Source organism: Pinus tabuliformis, chromosome Q, assembly GCF_031772625.1.
Source record: "Pinus tabuliformis cultivar Carrire ecotype Pingquan chromosome Q, CPIR1, whole genome shotgun sequence".
Taxonomy (NCBI): domain Eukaryota; kingdom Viridiplantae; phylum Streptophyta; class Pinopsida; order Pinales; family Pinaceae; genus Pinus; species Pinus tabuliformis.
Window position 1 is genome coordinate 815,415,812 of NC_142296.1, and position 21,600 is coordinate 815,437,411.

Consider the following 21,600-nt stretch of genomic DNA (forward strand, 5'->3'; position numbering starts at 1 on the left):
TCATGGATTTCTAATGAATTTTTTAAAACAGGGCTAGATTGTGTGATCAGAAGATGTGTTCGGGAAGATGAAATGCCTGACATCCTCAAGGCATGTCATGATGAACCATGCGGTGGACACTTTGCTGACAAGAGGACAACCTATAAAATCCTTTCTTTAGGATATTATTGGCCTTCTCTCTTCAAAGATGCAAAACAATATGTTAGAAGGTCTGACAGCTGCCAGAGAGTTGGGAGACCGACTCTTTCAAATGAAATGCCATTACAACCACAGGTACTCATCGAACCCTTTGAAAAATGGGCTTTAGATTTCATTGGACCCATTAATCCACCATCTAGACAAAAGAAGTATATATTGGTTTGCACTGATTATGTTACTAAATGGATAGAAGCCAAGGCATTGCCTTCTGCCACTGAAAATCCAGTTGTTCAATTTCTTTTTGAGGATATTTTTACTCGTTTTGGTGTCCCAAGAGAAATTGTGACAGATCAGGGAAGTCAATTTACATCTAACTTGATGGAGAAGCTGATGGAAGGATACAAAATCAAGCACAGAAAATCTACTTCGTACCATCCGCAAGCAAATGGTTAAGTGGAATCTACAAACAAAGTTCTTGAGAGCATCATCACCAAAACTGTTCATCTCCACAGAAGAGATTGGGCAGAAAGGCTTCCTGAAGCCTTATGGGCCTATAGAACTACATGGAGGAATACAACAGGACATTCTCCCTATGAACTTGTTTATGGGAAAGAAGTCCAGCTCCCCATTGAGTTTCAAGTCAAGACTTTCAAGATGGCAGTTCAGTTGGGGATGAATCTATCAAAAGCCCAAAAACACAGAATGGAGCAGCTGAATGAGCTAGATGAAATAAGACAAGATGCAATTTTAAGGACTGATCTAGTTTAGCACCAATGACAGATATATCAAAGAGAAAAAGTTTCAAAAGGGAGATTGGGCGTTACTGTTTGATTCCAAGTTTAAAGACTTCAAAGGAAAATTTCAGACTCATTGGCTTGGACCATATGAGATTGACGAAGTCTTTAGCAATGGAGCAGTTCGAGTGAAGACCATTGATGAGTTTCAAACTCCTCTCATTGTGAATGGCCACCGATTGAAAATTTATTATAAGCCACTCTCAAAAGAGCAATTTGTCAAAATATTTCAAGGAAATTCTGCAATGAGGCTGGTGGAGAGGAATCCTTCTCCTCCATCAGCCTAGTCTTTGTTTCTTTCAGTTTTTGAAAAAAAAAAAAAAATCTTTTGTATAAGTCTGAAAACCAATCACAGATTGGCAGTCTTATACAGAAAATGTAGAGTGAAAATCAGGGGCACCTGACACTCTATATTTTCCAAAAAAAATCTCTCTCTCTTTCCATCTTCACTCCACCTCATTTGCCATTTCAGTTCATCCATCTCATTTCCATCTCCACCTTCACTCCACTTCATTTCCATCTCATTCCACTCATTTCATTTCATTCCATCAATAAAAGTCCCTCTCAGGACTATTTTATTTAGTTAGTTCTTCTCTAACTATCTTTGTGCAGTTAAAGGGGTGTTGTCTTAGTTTCCGCAGCTGGAAACCGTTTCCGCAGCTAGCATCACTCTGTTTTCAAAAAAAAAAAAAAAAATCACTGTCAAAGGTTAGTGTCATCATCACCAAGTGCAGCAAAGACATGGGGCATCTTCAAGATCAAAGAACAACAATGGGTCAGAAGCCTTAATCAAGAAATGATAAACTTCCAAAGGTATGATAAAAAATCTCTACCAAATAACAATTCAATGTCATTATTATGCATAGTTATTAAACCATGGCAAGTTCCACTAAATGCAATGATTTGATACGGCAAGCCCCATACCACTCATCTTCCACGATGTCATTCCACACACACCTTATTCATTTCTAACGGTCCCATGATCATTCTAAATTTAAACTCGAGATGGACTGCTCTCCCATTTATTGGCCGTACTTTTGAGACATGACCTACTGTACTATGGCTCTCCTTCACCATAATTTCCGCAGCCATCTGCTGAGACGTGTGCGCAAGTCATCCGATCCAAAAGGACTCAGCCGTTATTCTGCCCATTTATCACTTCACTCCCGCATGCATTCGATGTTGAACTCGTTATTGTTGCTTATGTTGGAAATAATACTGAGAGGGGGGTGAATCAGTATTATATAATACTTTTAATAAATCTTGTTTAATTGTTCTTTGAATTATCTTTGCATGTCAGTACCATAAAATAATGAGCATGAACAAAAGAAAACAGATAGTCACACCAAAGAACACAAGATGTAAGGTGGAAACCCAATGTGGGTGAAAACCACCTGCTGCAATATGTCTCTATCTTCTTTCAAATTAGAAACTCCTTTTACAATGGTTTTGTACTGGTGCAGTCCTTTACCAGTACGCAGGCTGCAACCTGCAGAGAGCTACAACTCTCTCTCGTTTTCCAGTCTCTCCTGGAAGGGAGCTACAACCCCTACTTCTTTTCTTACAAGGACCACTTTTCATAAATTTTCAAACTGGATCCATAAGCATCAATTGATCATCAAGTATGAGAGAATCACCCAATCAACTGTAGTAACCAGATCAACAGTAATAGGACCAAACCCAGAACACAACAATGATAAACAAAGATTTTAAGAGAAGGAAGCACCCTGCTCCACTGCTTGCCTACTTCCCGGACGCACCCTGCTCAACTGCTAGCCTGCGTCCCGGACTCACCCTGCTCAACTGCTAGCCTGCGTCTCGGACTCACCCTGCTCAACTGCTAGCCTGCGTCCCGGACGCACCCTGCTCAACTGCTAGCCTGCGTCCCTCGCTCTGAGTCTATTGAACTGCCTGCGTCCCGGCGCACCTGAACCCTTCTGCGCCTGCGTCCCGGCGCACCTGAACCCTTCTACGCCTGCGTCCCGACGCACCTGAACCCTTCTGTGCCTGCGTCCCGGCGCACGTGAACCCTTCTGCGCCTGCGTCCCGTCGCACCTGAACCCTTCTGCGCCTGCGTCCCGGCGCACCTGAACCCTTCTACGCCTGCGTCCCGACGCACCTGAACCCTTCTGTGCCTGCGTCCCGGCGCACGTGAACCCTTCTGCGCCTGCGTCCCGTCGCACCTGAACCCTTCTGCGCTTGCGTCCCGGCGCACCTGAACCCTTACTGCACCTGCGTCCCGGCGGACATAGATGATTTCAAGACTTCAGAAGTAACCCAGACAGTCAGATCTACAGATCTGAACATGCGCCGAAGAGATCTCGGTCCATCAGTAGATTCGCCTTGTTTAGATCTAGACCAGATCTAGCCCACATAAGATATTCAACCAAAACCATGCTCAAACCAAATGATCTCCTTTGCTTTATATAGGCAAGCTCCTCCTAAAATCATGGAATAATACCACGAGCCGACACCATAATAACCCAATACCGTCGGCTAAATACCAAGAGTAAAACATAAGAAACCCCATGTGTGCTTTTCTCTGCCTTGAAATGTGTGCACTGGGGGGACGCACCTCCTGAACGGCTGCCCTGCGTACCTGGACGCAGTCCCTGCATGGTGTACCTGCGGGTACGCACCTTCTGAACTGCTTTCCTGCGTCCTTCTTAATTTTCAACAAATTGAGAGCCTTGCCACAGGAGTTGCCATCAAGTACAACATCTGTAACATATAGCTATACCAGAAACATAATGCCAACAATCTCCCCCTTTGGACTTGATGGCAACCTCACAAACTTCAGCTTCATTCTCCCCCTTTGACATCAAGGGCAAAGGGGTATGCTCCCCCTAAGATCATGCTCCTCCTGAAAATGAACCAGATCTGCAACAAAGAACCATAATCCACCATGAAAGAGATAGAGACATATTGCAGCTATTTCCAAGATCTCCTTCTGACCATCCTCCATAATGCCAACAATGCATTATATGCTCCCCTGAACCTGTGCCATCAATCAGAAAAGGTTCAACAATAAGATGATGCATCAACAACCCCCAGCTTTTGCCTGAGGTATTCAAAAGTGTCCCTGGGCAATGGTTTGGTGAAAATATCAGCAACTTGTTCCTTAGAAGGAACATACTCCAACTTGACCTTCTGTTCAAGTACTTGTTCCCGGAGAAAATGGTACTTGATTGGTATGTGCTTGGTTTTTGAATGCATAACAGGATTCTTTGAGATGCTGATTGCACTTGTGTTGTCACATAAGATGGGGATTGGTGGTGTACAAGTGATTTGAAAATCCTGCAAAGTCTGCATCATCCAAAGGAGTTGGGTGCAACAAGACGCAGTAGCAACATATTCCGCTTCAGCTGTAGACAAGGCAATTGAACTCTGTTTCTTGCTGAACCAAGATACCAGTCTCAAACCCATAAAGAACGCGCTGCCACTTGTGCTTTTCCTGTCATCCACGCTTCCGGCCTAATCTGCATCTGTATAAGCATGAAGTGTAAGATCTGTATCTCTAGGATACCATAAGCCATAATTTTGAGTCCCTTGAAGATATTTGAAAATTCTCTTCACTGCCTGAAGATGAGTCTCTTTCGGATTTGCCTGAAATCTTCCAACTATTCCAACTGCATGCATGATGTCTGGTCGGGTACCTGTCAAATAAAGTAAACTTCCAATCATAGATCTGTAGGTTGGTTGATGTACTGATGCAGATTCATCATTTGCACTGAGGCTACATCCTGTGACCATGGGTGTACATACTGGTTTTGCATCTTCCATACCATATTTCTTCAAAATCTGTTTGAGATACTTGGTTTGAGATAAAAAGATTCCTCCTTCTTTTTGTTGGATTTGCAAACCAAGGAAATATGTCAGTTCTCCTAGCAAGGACATTTCAAATTCTTTCTGCATGACAGAGGCAAAGTTTTGACTCATAGCTTCTTCATTGCTCCCAAAAATAATGTCATCTACATATACAACAAGTATTAGCAATTTGTCATTTTCAACTTTTATATAAAGATTGCTATCTGCTGATCCTTTTGAAAAGCCTTGTTGATGAAGATATTTGTCCAAACGGTACTACCAAGCCCTTGGAGCTTGTTTGAGACCATAGAGAGCCTTTTTCAATCTGCATACAAGATTTGGATCATTTCCAAGAATGAACCCATCTGGCTGTTCAATGTACACTTCTTCTTCCAAGTCTCCATTCAGAAAGGCTGATTTCACGTCCATTTGAAATACTTTGAAGTTTTGAAAACTTGAGAGAGCAAGGAACATTCGGATGGCCTCAAGTCTTGCAACAGGAGCAAAGGTTTCTTCAAAGTCTATTCCTTCTTACTGCGCATACCCTTTACAAACAAGTCTGGCTTTGTTTCTAATTACTTCTCCATTTTCATTCAATTTATTTTTGAAGACCCATTTTGTTCCGATAACATTCTTATCTTTTGGTCTAGGAACCAGCTCCCAAGTGTTGTTCTTTTCGATCTGCTCAAGTTCTTCATCCATTGCTTTCACCCAACATTCATATTTACATGCCTCTTTCACATTTTGTGGTTCAGTAGAGGAGAGTAATGCCAAATAGCTTGAAGCTTCTGCAACTGTTCTTCTTGTTTGTACACCTGCTTCTTTCTGCCCCATAATCTGAGATTCTGGATGATTCTTCTGAACATATCTGGATGGAGTCTTTTCTTCTATTCTTGTTTGCTCCTCTGGTTCTTCTTCTTCATCATTCTGTCGTTGGGGGTAGCCTTCATCTTCTTCGATGTCTTCATGATGTACTTGCCTAGGAATGTATCCCTTTTCATCAACCACTACATCAATGCTGTCAACAATTCTGCCAAGTCTTTTATTGTAGCATTTGTATGCTTTGCTATGTGGAGAGTAACCAAGAAGAATGCCTTCATCTGCTCTAGGTTCAAGTTTGCCAAGATGCTCATCTGTATTCTTGATATAGCATTTGCTCCCAAAGATTTTGAAGTGCTTTACCGAAGGAGTCCTACCACTCCAGAGCTCATGAGGAGTTTGAGTGCTGTTCACCCGGACATTTGTTTTGTTGAGAATAACAACCGCAGCATGTGCAGCTTCACCCCAGAAGGTTGCGGGAGTTCCTGACTCATCAAGCATAGCACGAGCCATTTGTTGGATTGTTCTGTTCATCCTTTCCAAAACTCCATTTTGCTGAGGAGTTCTTGCTGTAGAGAATTCTCTTCTTATCCCATGTTCTTCACAAAAATCGAAAAATTCATTTGAAGTAAATTCCCCACCTCTATCAGGTCTGAGGCACTTAATTTTGTGACCTGATTGATTTTCAACCAAGGCTTTGAAGGATTTGAATTTTTCGAATGCTTCATCTTTGTGCTTCATAAGTCCTAACCAGACAAACCTGGAGAAATCGTCAATGAATAATATCAAGTATTCTTCTCCTCGAGGTGTTCTTTTCCTGAAAGGACCGCATGTATATGTATGTACTAGCTCAAGAGGCATGCTAGCTGATCCTTCTTTCTCTGGAAAGTTAGTTCTGGTTTGTTTTCCAAATTGACATGATTTGCATATGGTGTTGTCAGGAATTTTGATATCTGGAAGATCACGAACTGCCTGATATTTGCATGCTTTCCTTATTTGTGAAAAGCTTAGATGTCCCAACCTCCGATGCCATAACCAGTGCTCATCATCCTTGCTCAGATAGCATTGTTGTTGTCCTTCTTCAAATATGTACAGATTATTTGGAGTTCTTTTACCTTTGATCACTGTTTTACCTGTATCAAGATCACGAACAAGACATCCATTTGATCTGAATATAACCTCGGTTCTTTGATCACACATCTGGCTGACACTTAGGAGATTATGCTTCCATCCATCAACATACAAAACATTTCCAGCCTTGACCTTTTCTTTTAACTGAGCAATGCCCTTTCCTTTTATAGTTGCAGGAGTATCATTTCCAAAAGAGACTTTCTTTCCCTTTTCTAGAGCAGAATAAGACTCGAGTTTTTCTTTATCACCTGTCATATGCTTCGAACATCCACTGTCAATGTACCATAGATTTTCCTGTCCCTCTGCATAAAATGCTATCCCACATCTTTCTGTTTGAGGTTCCTTTATTCTCCATGTTTTGGTGCTTGAGGCTTGTTCATTTTTCTGCTGAAACCTGCTCCTGCATTCAGAGTCTTCATGACCAAAGTTATTGCAAATAGAACATTCAACTTCATTTTCAAGAACCGAAAAGTTGTTATAGGTTCTCTCTGTAATCCCTGTCATACTTCTTTGCTTTTGAGCTTCTCTAGTCATGATCGTTTTATATGCAACACATTGAGCTGCTTTGTGACCAAAGTTGTGGCAAGAAAAACATTGTCCATTGAAGAAACTTCTGTGGTTATTGAATCTACCAGCCAACTGATTGTAGTTTCTATTTTCATATATTCTTGAACTAATTTGAGAAGATTTTACCTGTGGCTGGTTGTAGCTTTTGTTCACCCTTAAGATGGATTGCCCTTGATAGTTTCTGTTTGTAATTCGTTCTTGCTTTACCTGTTGATCTTCATTGTTCTTTTGCTCATTTCTTTTTGCTGCATCAAGATAACTTTTTGAGGTGGATGCTTGAGAAGTTTCTCCATTATAGCCCAGACCTGTCTTGTTTAGAGGAGACCGCTACACATTGATAATCTCATCCAAAGTTTCAGATCCTTTGACAAACTTGAGATTAATAGCTTTTGTTTTCTCAATCTCTTTTCTAAGACCAACAATTTCACCTTCTAATTTTTCAAGATGTTTTTCCTTTTCATCAATTTGAAATTGTAGAGTATCAATAATCATGTTCTTTTCTTCTATACATCTCTTGAGTCTAGTAATTTCATCATAAAGGTTATCCACATCTACAACATCCATATAATCATCATCTTCAAATGCCATTAACAACTTATATTCATTACCTTGTTCATCTTCATCACTGTTTGATAGACCATCACTATCTTCATGAGTGTAGTAGCTTTTCTTATTTGCGTTATGTTTCTTGTTCCATCTAGCAGGTTCTTTTCCTTTATCTTTATAAGGACATTTTGCAGCATAATGACCTACTCTTCCACAGGAAAAGCATTTAAATGGTAACTTACCTCTGAACCTTCCAGAACCCCTTTGAAGATTTCTGACAAAATTTGATTCTTCTTCCTCTTCTTCTGGGACGTGGCTTGCTTCATAATAATCTCCTTTGCCTGATGCCTTGAAAGCAGCTTCTCTTCTGTCTGATGGACCTCCCTTTCTCATTTCATAAGCAGTTAGAATTCCATGTAGCTGAGACATAGTAAGAATTCGTAGATTTTCCTTTTCTTCTATTGCAGATACTTTAGATTCAAACTTGGGGGACAATGATCTTAGAACCTTTTCAACCACAATAGCCTCTTTTATTTCTTCACCCAAATTTTTCATACAATTAACAACCTCATCTACCCAAAGAAAATAGTTAGCCACACTTTCATCATTATACATTTTGAGAGTCTCATACTGAATTCTGAGAGTTTGAAGTTTAGCACGCTTTACCTGTTCATCTCCCTCATAGCTTGTGACAATTTTGTCCCATATCTCTTTTGTAGATTTATAGTGCATTACCTTCATGAATTCTGATTGAGATATACATCCTAATAGAGTACTGACTGCTTTCACATTTGTTTCATACTTCTTTTTCTCGGCTTGCATCTGTAGGAGTAGTTGAAGGAAAAGCGTAGCCTATCTCTACGATGTCCCAAACTTCTGTACCAAGAGATTGAAGATAGGCAGTAACTCTTACCTTCCAATAATTGAAGTTTGTCCCATCAAAAACCGGTGGCCTGATTGATGCTTCTCTCTCGTAGTTGCTCATGATGAACGATCTACCTTCAAGCGATCAAGCTTCTCTGAAGGACCTGCTCTGATACCAATTGTTGGAAATAATACTGAGAGGGGGGTGAATCAGTATTATATAATACTTTTAATAAATCTTCTTTAATTGTTCTTTGAATTATCTTTGCATGTCAGTACCATAAAATAATGAGCATGAACAAAAGAAAACAGATAGTCACACCAAAGAACACAAGATGTAAGGTGGAAACCCAATGTGGGTGAAAACCACCTGCTGCAATATGTCTCTATCTTCTTTCAAATTAGAAACTCCTTTTACAATGGTTTTGTACTGGTGCAGTCCTTTACCAGTACGCAGGCTACAACTTGCAGAGAGCTACAACTCTCTCTCGTTTTCCAGTCTCTCCTGGAAGGGAGCTACAACCCCCTACTTCTTTTCTTACAAGGACCACTTTTCATAAATTTTCAAACTGGATCCATAAGCATCAATTGATCATCAAGTATGAGAGAATCACCCAATCAACTGTAGTAACCAGATCAACAGTAATAGGACCAAACCTAGAACACAACAATGATAAACAAAGATTTTAAGAGAAGGAAGCACCCTGCTCCACTGCTTGCCTACTTCCCGGACGCACCCTGCTCAACTGCTAGCCTGCGTCCCAGACTCACCCTGCTCAACTGCTAGCCTGCGTCCCGGACTCACCCTGCTCAACTGCTAGCCTGCGTCCCGGACGCACCCTGCTCAACTGCTAGCCTGCGTCCCTCGCTCTGAGTCTATTGAACTGCCTGCGTCCTGGCGCACCTGAACCCTTCTGCGCTTGCGTCTCGGCGCACCTGAACCCTTCTGCGCCTGCGTCCCGGCGCACCTGAACCCTTCTGTGCCTGCGTCCCGGCGCACCTGAACCCTTCTGCGCCTGTGTCCCGGCGCACCTGAACCCTTCTGCGCCTGCGTCCCAGCACCTGAACCCTTACTGCACCTGCGTCCCGGCGGGCATAGATGATTTCAAGACTTCAGAAGTAACCCAGACAGTCAGATCTACAGATTTGAACATGCGCCAAAGAGATCTTGGTCCATCAGTAGATTCGCCTTGTTTAGATCTAGACCAGATCTAGCCCACATAAGATATTCAACCAAAACCATGCTCAAACCAAATGATCTCCTTTGCTTTATATAGGCAAGCTCCTCCTAAAATCATGGAATAATACCACGAGCCGACACCATAATAACCCAATACCGTCGGCTAAATACCAAGAGTAAAACATAAGAAACCCCATGTGTGCTTTTCTCTGCCTTGAAATGTGTGCACTGGGGGGACACACCTCCTGAACGGCTGCCCTGCGTACCTGGACGTAGTCCCTGCATGGTGTACCTGCGGGTACGCACCTTCTGAACTGCTTTCCTGCGTCCTTCTTAATTTTCAACAAATTGAGAGCCTTGCCATGGGAGTTGCCATCAAGTACAACATTTGTAACATATAGCTATACCAGAAACATAATGCCAACAACTTACCCTTTACTCCCTCGGTACTCATACCATTCCCTGTTCTCCATTTTTGCTGCATCCATTACAGCTTGCTCCAAACCCTGGCTACAGTCACCACATACATCCTGAACTTCGGTTACGGCCACTCCAGTTACCCTAAGAATCCCGTAATCAGCCCATTTTTTTCCTGAACCTTCATACGCAGTAGAATTTTCAGTCAGAATTTAAAGCCGAGAATGGGAAAACTACTAAGAGCTGAACCGGAAGGACCAAAATACCTGGAGGGTTATCCTCAAATGAAGGAGTCGTTGAAGAAAGCAAGGTGGCTGAGATTCATTCAAAAGTTCAGGGGCTATAACAAAGAAGTGACTAAAGCCTTTGCACAGTCCTTTAATGGACACGCAGTGGAGATAGGAGACTTAAAATTTACAGTGACCGAGGCCACAATAGCAGCTGCAAAAAGTCTTCCACAAGAAGGTGAAAGGTGGTTCAAAAACAGAAGTGTGGACGATCAAGGATGGAGAATCATGCTCCAAAACCCAGGTATGGATACCTCTGTATTTACAAAAGGAATCTCTGTGCATGCAATAAAAGAAGAATGGTCCACTCTGTTATTACTTATCCAGAAATTTATCACATGCGAGGGTCGTTTTGGTTCCATGTACATGTATCATGCCAGGCTAATGATGAATTTTATGGAAGGTTATACCCTTAATTTTCCTTATTTTCTGTTATCAAGCTTGAAGAAAATGAGCTCTACTGTTCAAAAACACGTAGGCAATATTGAACCCCATCTTTACCATCATGGGTTCATAAAAATCCTTATTGAAGATCAGTTGAAAAACACTAAGGATACTTGGGAAAAGTTTTTGACAAAAAACCACTTCCAAGAACTGACTGAAGCCTCTGGAAGCAGTTCCCAAAAAATTCCAAGGAAAAGTAGGAGGAAAGAAAAAAGCATTACAATCCAAGACTCCCCTACAATAGAAATTCAAGAAACAGTCCAAAAAGGAACAGAAGATAGAGCTAGAAATAAGGAACAGAAAAAGGAAAAAGGTAAAAGGACTATCCAAGAAATCTATCCATCCCCTGAGCAATCCATAGAAGAAGATTATCAACCTCTGTCAGAGAGATTAATAGATCTTCAAGCTGCTACCATAACCAAGAAAAAGCAAAGAGGAAAACAGACTGCACAAGAAAAGAGTACTAGTTCATACCTAAGAAGGAGCACTAGGCTAAAAGGGAAGGGGAATAAAACCAAAGAAAAACAGTCTCACTTTATTGATTTAGATAAAGAGACACTTGAGAAATCTCCAACTCAGCCAAGCATTGAGCCAAGTCCTCCATGTGAGGAAAGCCCTTTTCGGCCGAAAAGAGAAAGCAGTCCTCCTTCACCAGAATTTGAGTTCAGGCCGAGAAAGACACCTGAGGTAGATTCTAATCAGCAAGAAGTATATAACTACCTAGAGTCCTTGGAACAATCAGTTGCAGGACCAAGCACCACCTTGCCACTTGATGCACAAGTACAGTCTTTAAAACAGGAAGTGTTTGAATTGGAAGTCCTAAATAGGAACATCAAACAGGAAAACGAAGCACTCAAAGAGCAAAGTAAGGTAGACAAGATTGTCCATGATAACACTATGCTCCATTTAGGACTGTGGCAAAAGAAGAACATGAAGCTGAAGAAAAAGTGTAAAAAGTTGAGCAAGGCATTGATTAATCTTAAGTTCAAATGTCTAGTCAGGAAACCAAGGACCATTTTAGCATCAAAGAGAAAGAGAAGAGGGCTAGATGTTCCTGCAAAAGCCTCAGAGCATATGGATTAAGGGAAAATAACTAAGTTTTGGTTGCATGAGGACATGCAACACCTTCACAGTGGGGGTATGTTGAGCCTCGAACCTGCACCTTCCTATACACCCTCTCAGCCTTCTTTTTCCACTCATTTCATCCACCAAGTTGATTAAATCATTGTATTTTAGTTTAAAAAGGAGCTTTTGACATGGTTTTCTAACTACACTGATGACTGTTGTTTGGTTTAGAATTTTGTTCAGACAGCTGCGGAAGCTTCTCAGTTTCCGCAGCCGACCCAGGTTTCTGCAGCCAGCACAGGATTCCGCAGCCGTTTTGTCAAACACCATGCTACAGGTGTCCTCTTAAGAAACGAGCCACATGGGCAAGTTACAGGAGTCAAGGAAATGGAACGTGTCCCTCCAGATCATCCAGCACGCCCATAAAAGCCCGCAGTCAAACAAGGGGCAAAGGATAGTCAACAAAAGTGTTCAACGGTGGCACAACTCTGCGTAGCTCTGTTTTTGAGCACGTGAAGCTACGTGGCACAGTCCTTGCCCACGAAGACATCCTGATAGCGTGAATCCAACAACCATACCTCTCAGATTTAATAAACATGATGACAGTTACCTAGATCCGGTCTGAAGAGGATTTACGTGTCTCTGGTAGCGTGGTTAATAGCATAGATTTAGTTAATTTGTTTAGCTTTCTTTCCTTATAAATAACGCGTCCATGAACGCTGTAAAAGTTAATATTTGGTAATGTAATTCGAAGTTGTTGTATTTCCCCACTGCACTTTTACGTTGCTGTTTAATATATGAGAAGACTGGTTTAAAATTAAGCTTGTAGCTGTTCGTTGAATCGGCAGAAGTGGCAGAGGGCCCCTGCTCACTAAAGCCTTGTACAGTTGTCCTTTAACTCTTGCATTACTTTTTTCCTGTTCATGTATATTAGCTGTACAGTTGTCATTTAAATGATGCGTTTTATTTCATCATGTATATTAGTTGTACATAACAAAGCTTTTTGATTTATGTTGATTTACATTTTCATTGCTGCTCTTTTATGGTTACAACTGATCAGTGTTTTCTGCAGGTTTTCTTAGGCAGCCTGGGGCAATTTTTCACCTTTTCTTTTTATAACTATTGGCATACGAGATCATCTTGTCTTTGTCACTGACTCTTGTTTTCTGAAGTTTGATTTCCAGTACTGTCATTTCCATAAGTTGTACATTTATTTTCTGCTCTTAGATATCATGCTATTCATCTGTTAACGGTTTCTTTCTATAATCAAATAACTTTATTAGGAACCAGAATATCACTCATTATAGCTTGATTTAGTTTGCTTTAGATCTCACATTGCTTGACTTGTTCATGATTGTTTCTCACAGGGTAAATTAAGCTGAAAGGCAAAAGGTCAAGAGAGTTAAAGTAGTGTGATTAGTTTCTTTTATGCAGTTTAACTTCTTTTAGATTTCACATTGCTTAACATTTCATGATATCTTTTCACAAGGAAGATTGAGTTGAAGAGTTGAAATAGTGTGGATTAGTTGTTCTTACTTTTAATTGCGTTTAGTGTAGATTTCACTTTCATTTTCATTCAGCAACAAAGATACTGGGCCGATGTCATTAGTTCATTGTTTGATGTCTTTATTTCTTTTTAAGAATTGATTTCATTGCAGTTATTTTAAAAGCTTTCTTTCTTTTAAGTTTTGAAAAACCACTTAGAGATCACCATAATCATCCATATTTCACTTTCTTTATCACCTTTTCATCATCTCACATTAGGGAAAGATAAATCCAAAAACAAACTTAAAAAAAACTAAAAACGACAAAAGACTAAGGAAATGGTTATCTAGTACATATAGTACACTTCACTTCGTCAGTTTACGAACCCCGGGTTGACATTATAAATAGCAATTTAGATCACACTAAATTGACCAAACAATGCATATGTCGCAAACTCGGTTTCCAACCTTTCCATAATTCAAATGGCGTTTTAGGAACAGCCTTAGTTGGAACTCGGTTTAATATACACTGTCGTCTTAAGTGCTTCAGTCCACAAGGATTTAGGAAGATTGGCGCTGCTAAGCATACTCCGCACCATGTCCAATAATGTTTGATTTATTCTTTCTTCTACACCATTCTGGTCGGGTGAACCAGGCATGGTGTATTGGGCAACAATCCCATGCTCTTGAAGAAATTTAGCGAATGGCCCAGGTACTTGTCCATCTTCTGTGTATCTACCATAATATTCTCCACTTCTATCTAATCTCATGATCTTAATTTGCTTGCTGCATTGTTTCTCTATTTCAGCCTTGAAGATCTTAAAGGCATCTAATGCTTCGCTCTATTTATGAAGCATGTAGAGATACATATATCGTGAGTAATAATCTATAAAGGAGATGAAGTATCTCTTACCATGTGAGTCCATGTCTGGACTACATATATCAGTATGTATGATCTCTAATATGTTCGAACTCCTATTGGCACCTTTCTTTGACTTGTTGGTTTGCTTTCCCTTTATGCAGTCCACACAAGTCTCAAAATCAGTAAAATCCAGAGTATTAAGTACCCCTTCATTTACCAATCTTTTAATTCTTTCTATAGAGATATGACATAGTCTCCGGTGCCATAATTTAGAGGGATCTTCATTAATAACACAACTTTTAGTGCTAGTGTGAACATGCATTGAATCATAAGTGACATTGTTTTGTAAATTAATGCAGTAAATACCATTAGACAAAATACCATTCCCAACATAATTAGATTTATAAAATAGACTGAAATATTTTTCTAAAAAGTTAATGGAATATCCAAAAGGTACAAGCCTTGAGACTGAAATTAAGTTTCTAGAAAAACTTGGAACATAAAAAGTCTTTTCTAATTCTAAAACAAAGCCACTACTTAAAGTTAAATAACATGTTCCTATAGCTTCCACATGCGAACCCATCTTGTTTCCTGATAAGATGCTTTGCTCACTTCCCACCGGCTTCCTTAGGTTTTGCAAATCCTGCAAGGAATTCGAAATGTGAATTGTAGATCCAGAATCAATCGACCATGTGTTAATATTGACGTTAACCATATTAGATTCATAACAAACAAACGAGATTAAATTACCTTTATCTACAAGCCATTTTTGAAATTTGGCGCATTCCTTCTTCATGTGTCCCTTCTCTTTACAGAAGAAACACTTGGAATCCTCTTTGATATCAGCTTGGGGAGGTACTTTACCTTTCCCTTTTCGATTGGCTTGAGATTTGCCCTTTCCACGCGTTGCCAACATTGCACTTTCTCCCAGTTCCATCACCAGTCTCTCTTCCTCTTGAACACACATGGTCATGAGTTCATTAATTGACCATTTATCCTTATGTGTGTTGTATGAGATTTTGAAAGGTCTATATTGGTGTAGAAGAGTGTTCAAAATGTAATGCACCAAAAAAGACTCCGATATTTCAACCTCCTGTTTCTTCAATTGAGCCACAATGTCCCTCATCTGCATGATGTGCTCGCGCACACCTTTCACACTGGTGAGCCTTAGGGATGAGAACTCCATGATTAGGGTGCTTGCTAGTGCCTTGTCTAAAGTGACGAATTGATCATCAATGGCCTCCAGCAAGCGGACCTTTTCATGCTGATCAACGAAACCACGAATACTAGCTGAAATTTTAGTCTTAATGAACATCATGCTTAGGCGATTGGATCGCTCCCATCGTTCATAAAGCGTGATGTCCGCTGCAGTGCTGGTATTAGTGAGTTTCGGTGGTTCATCTTTTCTAATAGAATAGTCTATGTCCATGCACCCCAAATGAAGGAGAACCCTCTCCTTCCAGACCTTATAGTTATCTGCCTTAAGTTCAGGGATATCACAACGAATTTCAGAGAAATTTGCAGGTTGTACAACTGCATCAAAATTAAAAATCACATGCTTATGTTAAAATTGAGGCTTAAATAAAATTTCATGTTTTACCAATGTAAATCATGCTCAAAATTGAATCTAATGACATAAAAATTGCCTGTGGGCTAAATTTTCAATTCAAGCAGATTCAATTATTCAATTATTCATAGTTTTGAATTTTATAATAAAACTATTAATTCATAACTCCTATCGGTAAGTTATGAAATTTTATCCTAATTAATTACATAAATAATAAAAATTCCTGTGGGATAAAATTTATTATATTTAGTATAATTAATTACAATTTAATGTCTAAATAATCTTTATGTGATCCTAACCAATCATAATATATAATTTTATTTAATTAGAGATGTTGTGGCTATTCTCTAATTAATTCAAATTATATGGATCACAAGACATTATTTCTTACATAAATTGCATAAACAAAACTATACATAGTACTTCGCATTTCATGCTAAGTGAAATGGTGTATACATAGTTTAATATGAAGCAATTTAAAAAATATGAAAAGCGGAAACAATTACCGCACTCACGAAACACTTAAAAATTTACTTATAAAATTATAAACAAATCTTAACCAGAGTAAAAATAATGTTTCGTGAAAGGAATAAGTCAAAATGATATTTTAAATAAACTCCACATAACTGTTTTCTTTTTACACTGCCATAAATGTCAGCATTACTGTAAACAACGGTGTATGCTCTGATACCAAATGTAAGCAGCAATAACGATTATTCTAATTAAAAATCGAATTTCAACAATGCTAAATCTGAACTTTAATACGGAATAAATTTTTACTCCGAAGAAAAATACCTCCAGCCATTGATGCTAAACACACTTCAGAGAACAAACTTTCTGCTAAGCTTTGAGGGAGTCTCTTATTTTATTTTCCACAAAACCCATGCGTTGCAATTCAGTCCAGCTGTTATGTTTGCTTGTTGCTTTCTCCACAAACGTTGACCTTCATATGTTCTTACGGGGAAGCGAAACCTGCGCAGTTCTGCCTCTTTCACAATCGCCAATCTGGTCTATTGGCCTCTCGCAAATCGAATTGCAAATTGAAGGCAATTTTCACCATGCGGAAGTAATCCTCCACGCTTCCAAGAGTAGGCACACTCCTCAATGCAACAAACAACAGCGTATTGGAACGATGGTACCGTGAGCTTTATAAGCACATTATCTGTCTACGTAAACGTACAAGCACCAGCGGGATCCCTGAAATTAACTTGTAATTCATAGGCTCATGGCAGCATGAAAACGAGAGAAATGAATTCTAAAATCTGGGCACTTCCAAGCTTTGCTCTCTCAACTTGATGGTGTAAAACTGAAGGGGATTGAGATGGAAGCTTAGGAACTAAACAGAGAAATATATAGCCAAGCTTCCATCAAGATTCTGTTGGCTATGTGTCAGGTGTTCCACTTTAGAAGCTCCCAACAACAAATTAATTAACTGCAGCTGATTTCCGTAATTTAAGGAAATCACTGCAGTTGGTTTCCAGAAATTAAGGAAATAACTACAGTTCACTTTCGTAATTGTAGGCAGCAGTTGAGAAAACTTAATGGAGCTTAACACCGTAATCCTACCTACTTTAAATTGTTTTAATTTAAATTAAAAAAATGATTAAATCCAGTTTTTCATACATAATCCTTTTACGTTAATGGATTTTTTAATTTAAATTTTCAAAAATGATTAAATCCTCTTCTACATAGTTATTTATGCGTAATCTTCCGTACTTTAAATTTTTTTAATTTAAATTAAAAAAAATGATTAAATCCAGTTTTTCATACATAATCCTTTTACGTTAATGGATCAAAGGAGGTTGGTTGTTTGTTTAAAAAAAAATTAAAAAATGATTAAATCAAGTTGTTCATACATAATCTTTTTACGTTAATGGATCAAAGGAGGTTGGTTGTTTGTTTTTTCACAATGGGATTTAAATTTTAACCTTGATTATTTCTAAAATTTTCACATAATTATTTTTCAGGTTGTGTATTTCAAAATTGTAGATTTATGGTGAATTATTTTAAAGTATGTTATTTTTTTATGTTATAGTTTAATTGGTTTAGGTTTTGGATATTTTCAAAATATATTTTAGTTAAATTTGTTTAAAATTTTGTAGAAATTTGTTAGAATTGCCAGTTTTGTGAATTTCATACAATTTAGATGTTCTAATGATTTTTTAAAGAGTTGAATCTTTTTATATATTTAAAATAGATTTTAAACAACATCAAAAATAATTGGAAAAAAACTCAAAATTATAAAACAATTAAACCACATCATTATTATTTTTAATAAAATAAAAAATTTGATTATTCAACCAACATCAATTTGCAAAATTTAAATTTACATTGATCTTATCCAAAACATATGTAATATACCATCTTCCATTACTTTGACATGACCGAATTAACGGTTTAACCATATTCACAACTACTTATTCGACTATGGCCATTATGTTATTTGTAAATTTGTTGTGTTTTGTTCACTAATTTTATTTGATAAACTAACCGTAAATTTATGGTATTTCTTTCTATTCAAAAGGAAAAGTGAAATAATTTTTGCTTTTAATGTTGTTGTGGTTATGAATGCGTAAATAAATGAAAGAAAAAATCTCTCATCCTTTTCTTTTATCTTTTTATACATTTGCATCGAAAGGATAGATTCTAATTCTCTAATCCTCCACAAAACCACAGTTTTGAGCATAAATCTCCACAAAAATAAGGTCTCGTGACAAGCGAAATGAACATTATATATTGTAATCTAAATAAATAAAGAGGTGCCCTAACATCTAATATATAAGCGGATGGCCTTCAATATCTCAAGTTTTCATCAAAAGACTCTTCAACTCTTATGCCTCTTTGGAAAGAGCATCAGCCAACATGTTATTTCGCCAAAATGTTATTCTCATGATAAACATGAGGGAAAGGGATAGACTCATACAAGATGATGCCTCCTTAAGTTAGTTTACAAAATATATTCCAACAAAATATAGTGGAGTTGCATTTGTCTATTCATTTCATTTAGTTTATAACCGTGGAAGAATCCCAAGAAATCTACATTTCATAACCCTTTTCTCCATGACAATTTTTAATAAAAGAGAAAAGGCCATTATTTCAGAATAATTATTCGATCCAACTCTCAAGCAAACCTTGAACTTATTGAATTTCTCATTAGAGACCAACATAACACTACCTACACTATTGGTATTATTTTGTCCTTGCCTTTCACCATCAAAGAATACCTAAGGGATTAGTTAATAAAGAAGTCACCAACCTAGTACCTTGGTTGTCTTATCTCTATGATCATTTTGCAACCATACAAAATTTTGTAAACCTAATTTGTATAGTTGAAAAGTGGGATTTTATTTACCTTCAAAACTTTATGCATTTCAAAATATCCAAATACTTTGTAATATAATGCATGGTAATGTTGTAAGTTCTCTTATTTCCTTCTTTCAAAATCAAGCTTGAAGACATTTCTCCATTGAATATCCCCTATAAATTTTTTTTATTCCAAACATCTTTTCATATTTTCTCGTATATATTGTGTATATGAGCAATGTATAATTAAATGTGAAATTCTTTCAACATCCCACATACATAACATACAAATATTAAGACCATGTTTCCTCTCTTTTCTAATCTATCTCATGTTAAGACCGTGTTCCTTAGTACTAGCCATAAGAAGACTCTTATTTTTTAGGGGCCTTTAGTTTATTACGTCATAAGGCATTCCTATGGGAAGAACTCTCTTAGGTTGCCACTATGTACCCTTCTTCATACTTCGATCAATTGTTAGACGATTGAAGGAATTTTGGCCATTATATCCCACCACCAACAAAGGACAACTGCTTAAACTATCAACCACCTCAATCCTGAATTGATTTTGAACTGCCAACACTCTTAATCATGAGTCGATTCCTAACTGCCAGAACTCTGAGCTTGAAAACCCCATTCTAGCTATTTTGGCTCTCTGGAAACTACTTGAAAAAAGTCATATACATGAAATAAGTTACAAATGAAGGGGATGGGAGAGGGTAGAAGCGAGGTCTCATTATACACTATTAACTATGCATCGCCATCATGTGTTGATAAATGCCAAGGGTGCACTCCTTCTAACACTGTGCAGTGCGCCCTCACTCCAAGACTTGAGTGTGTCGCCACACCAGAAGGTGGAGAATCGTATCCCACGGTGTGGAAATCAGAATGCGGCAACCAAATCTTTAACCCATCATAATTTCCCTCTATTTGAGAACTCACAAAACTGTTTGACTCACCACTGCCTTTTGCAGAAATGAGAGAGCACGAAATGCCTTTCTACTTAATAAATTTTTTTGTTTGAAATTGTTAAAATTGGAAACTAGGGCCAAACTCCACGTGGGTCATCTTATTTATGAAAACTGATATTTTTCTTGGATTCCTCTCTCTAATAAGTGTAGGATTGACCTAAATATCATCCGATTATGACATGTACAAATGAAGTTATGAATTTGTTTTGATTATGGTTAAATTGTCAAGGTCGGCCAACAAACTTATGTAGGCTCAGAAGCCCAACATGCATGGCTATTCATCCTCAACGTTGCATATAAATAGGTGACTTAGCCTCATTTGGACATACTCATCTTCACACTTCTCTCTCTCTCTCCTCATTGATTGGGTACGGATTTCTGGGCCTCTCTCTCTCCACATGTTTGAAATTTCATGAGAGAGAAATTTTAGGAGGACGAATGTTACACAATATTTTGTCACACATCCTACACTTCCCTGTGACATACCTTGAAGTGCCCGAAACATGACCATCATGCAGTGTACTCATCGAGATATTGTAGCTTAGATCCTCCCTAAAAAAATGATGGAAAATTGCCTTAAATCTTCCCCTGGAGAAAGGTCTCTAAAACCATAATTTGAGGATCATAGCTCCCCTGACATTGACAATCTGTGCTGGTCTCTAGCTGCACTTCACTAGCCTCACGCTTGGATATCTACGATGATCCCTAAAAGGCAATTTTCCCAAAGAGGACAAGAAGCTTCATGATCTAGAGGCTTCCAGAACGACCTGCTCGAGACTGTTCAACGTGGATGAGGTTGAGTTCTCTCAACTTGGCCCTTTGGTATTATCCCTATGAGCTACCTCCTTGAGATGAGGGTCATTTCCTATCTTTCGAGAGATCCTAACTCCCATACCCTACCTATATATTCATCTTCTCCCATTCCCAATTGGTTGGTCTTTGGCTATTTGCACCCTTATGCTAAGATAGTGCCTACATGCTATTCATTTGGCTTGGAGAAGGAGTGCTTGGAGAGCTTGAGCTTGGACTTGGACATTCACTCAAGGAGAGATTATTGACATCAAGGCTTGGTTGTATGCTTCCTCCTTTATTCTATTAATATATACAACTATTGGTTCATTTTCCATAAATGTGTGTGTTAATGCATCATTTATCTTAATGCTCCTTGATCCGTTAAGTGGGGTAATGGATTAGCAGAGAGGAATGTCATGTCATTTTGGGAGTATGAAGGAGTTCCTATAATTAATCAAGAGGATTTTCAAAATGTGAGATATTTCAGAGCTTTTTGAATGGGAAGAATAGTTGAATAGTGGCATGAAAGAAATTTGTGGGGAGTTAGGATAAGAAGAATTGATTT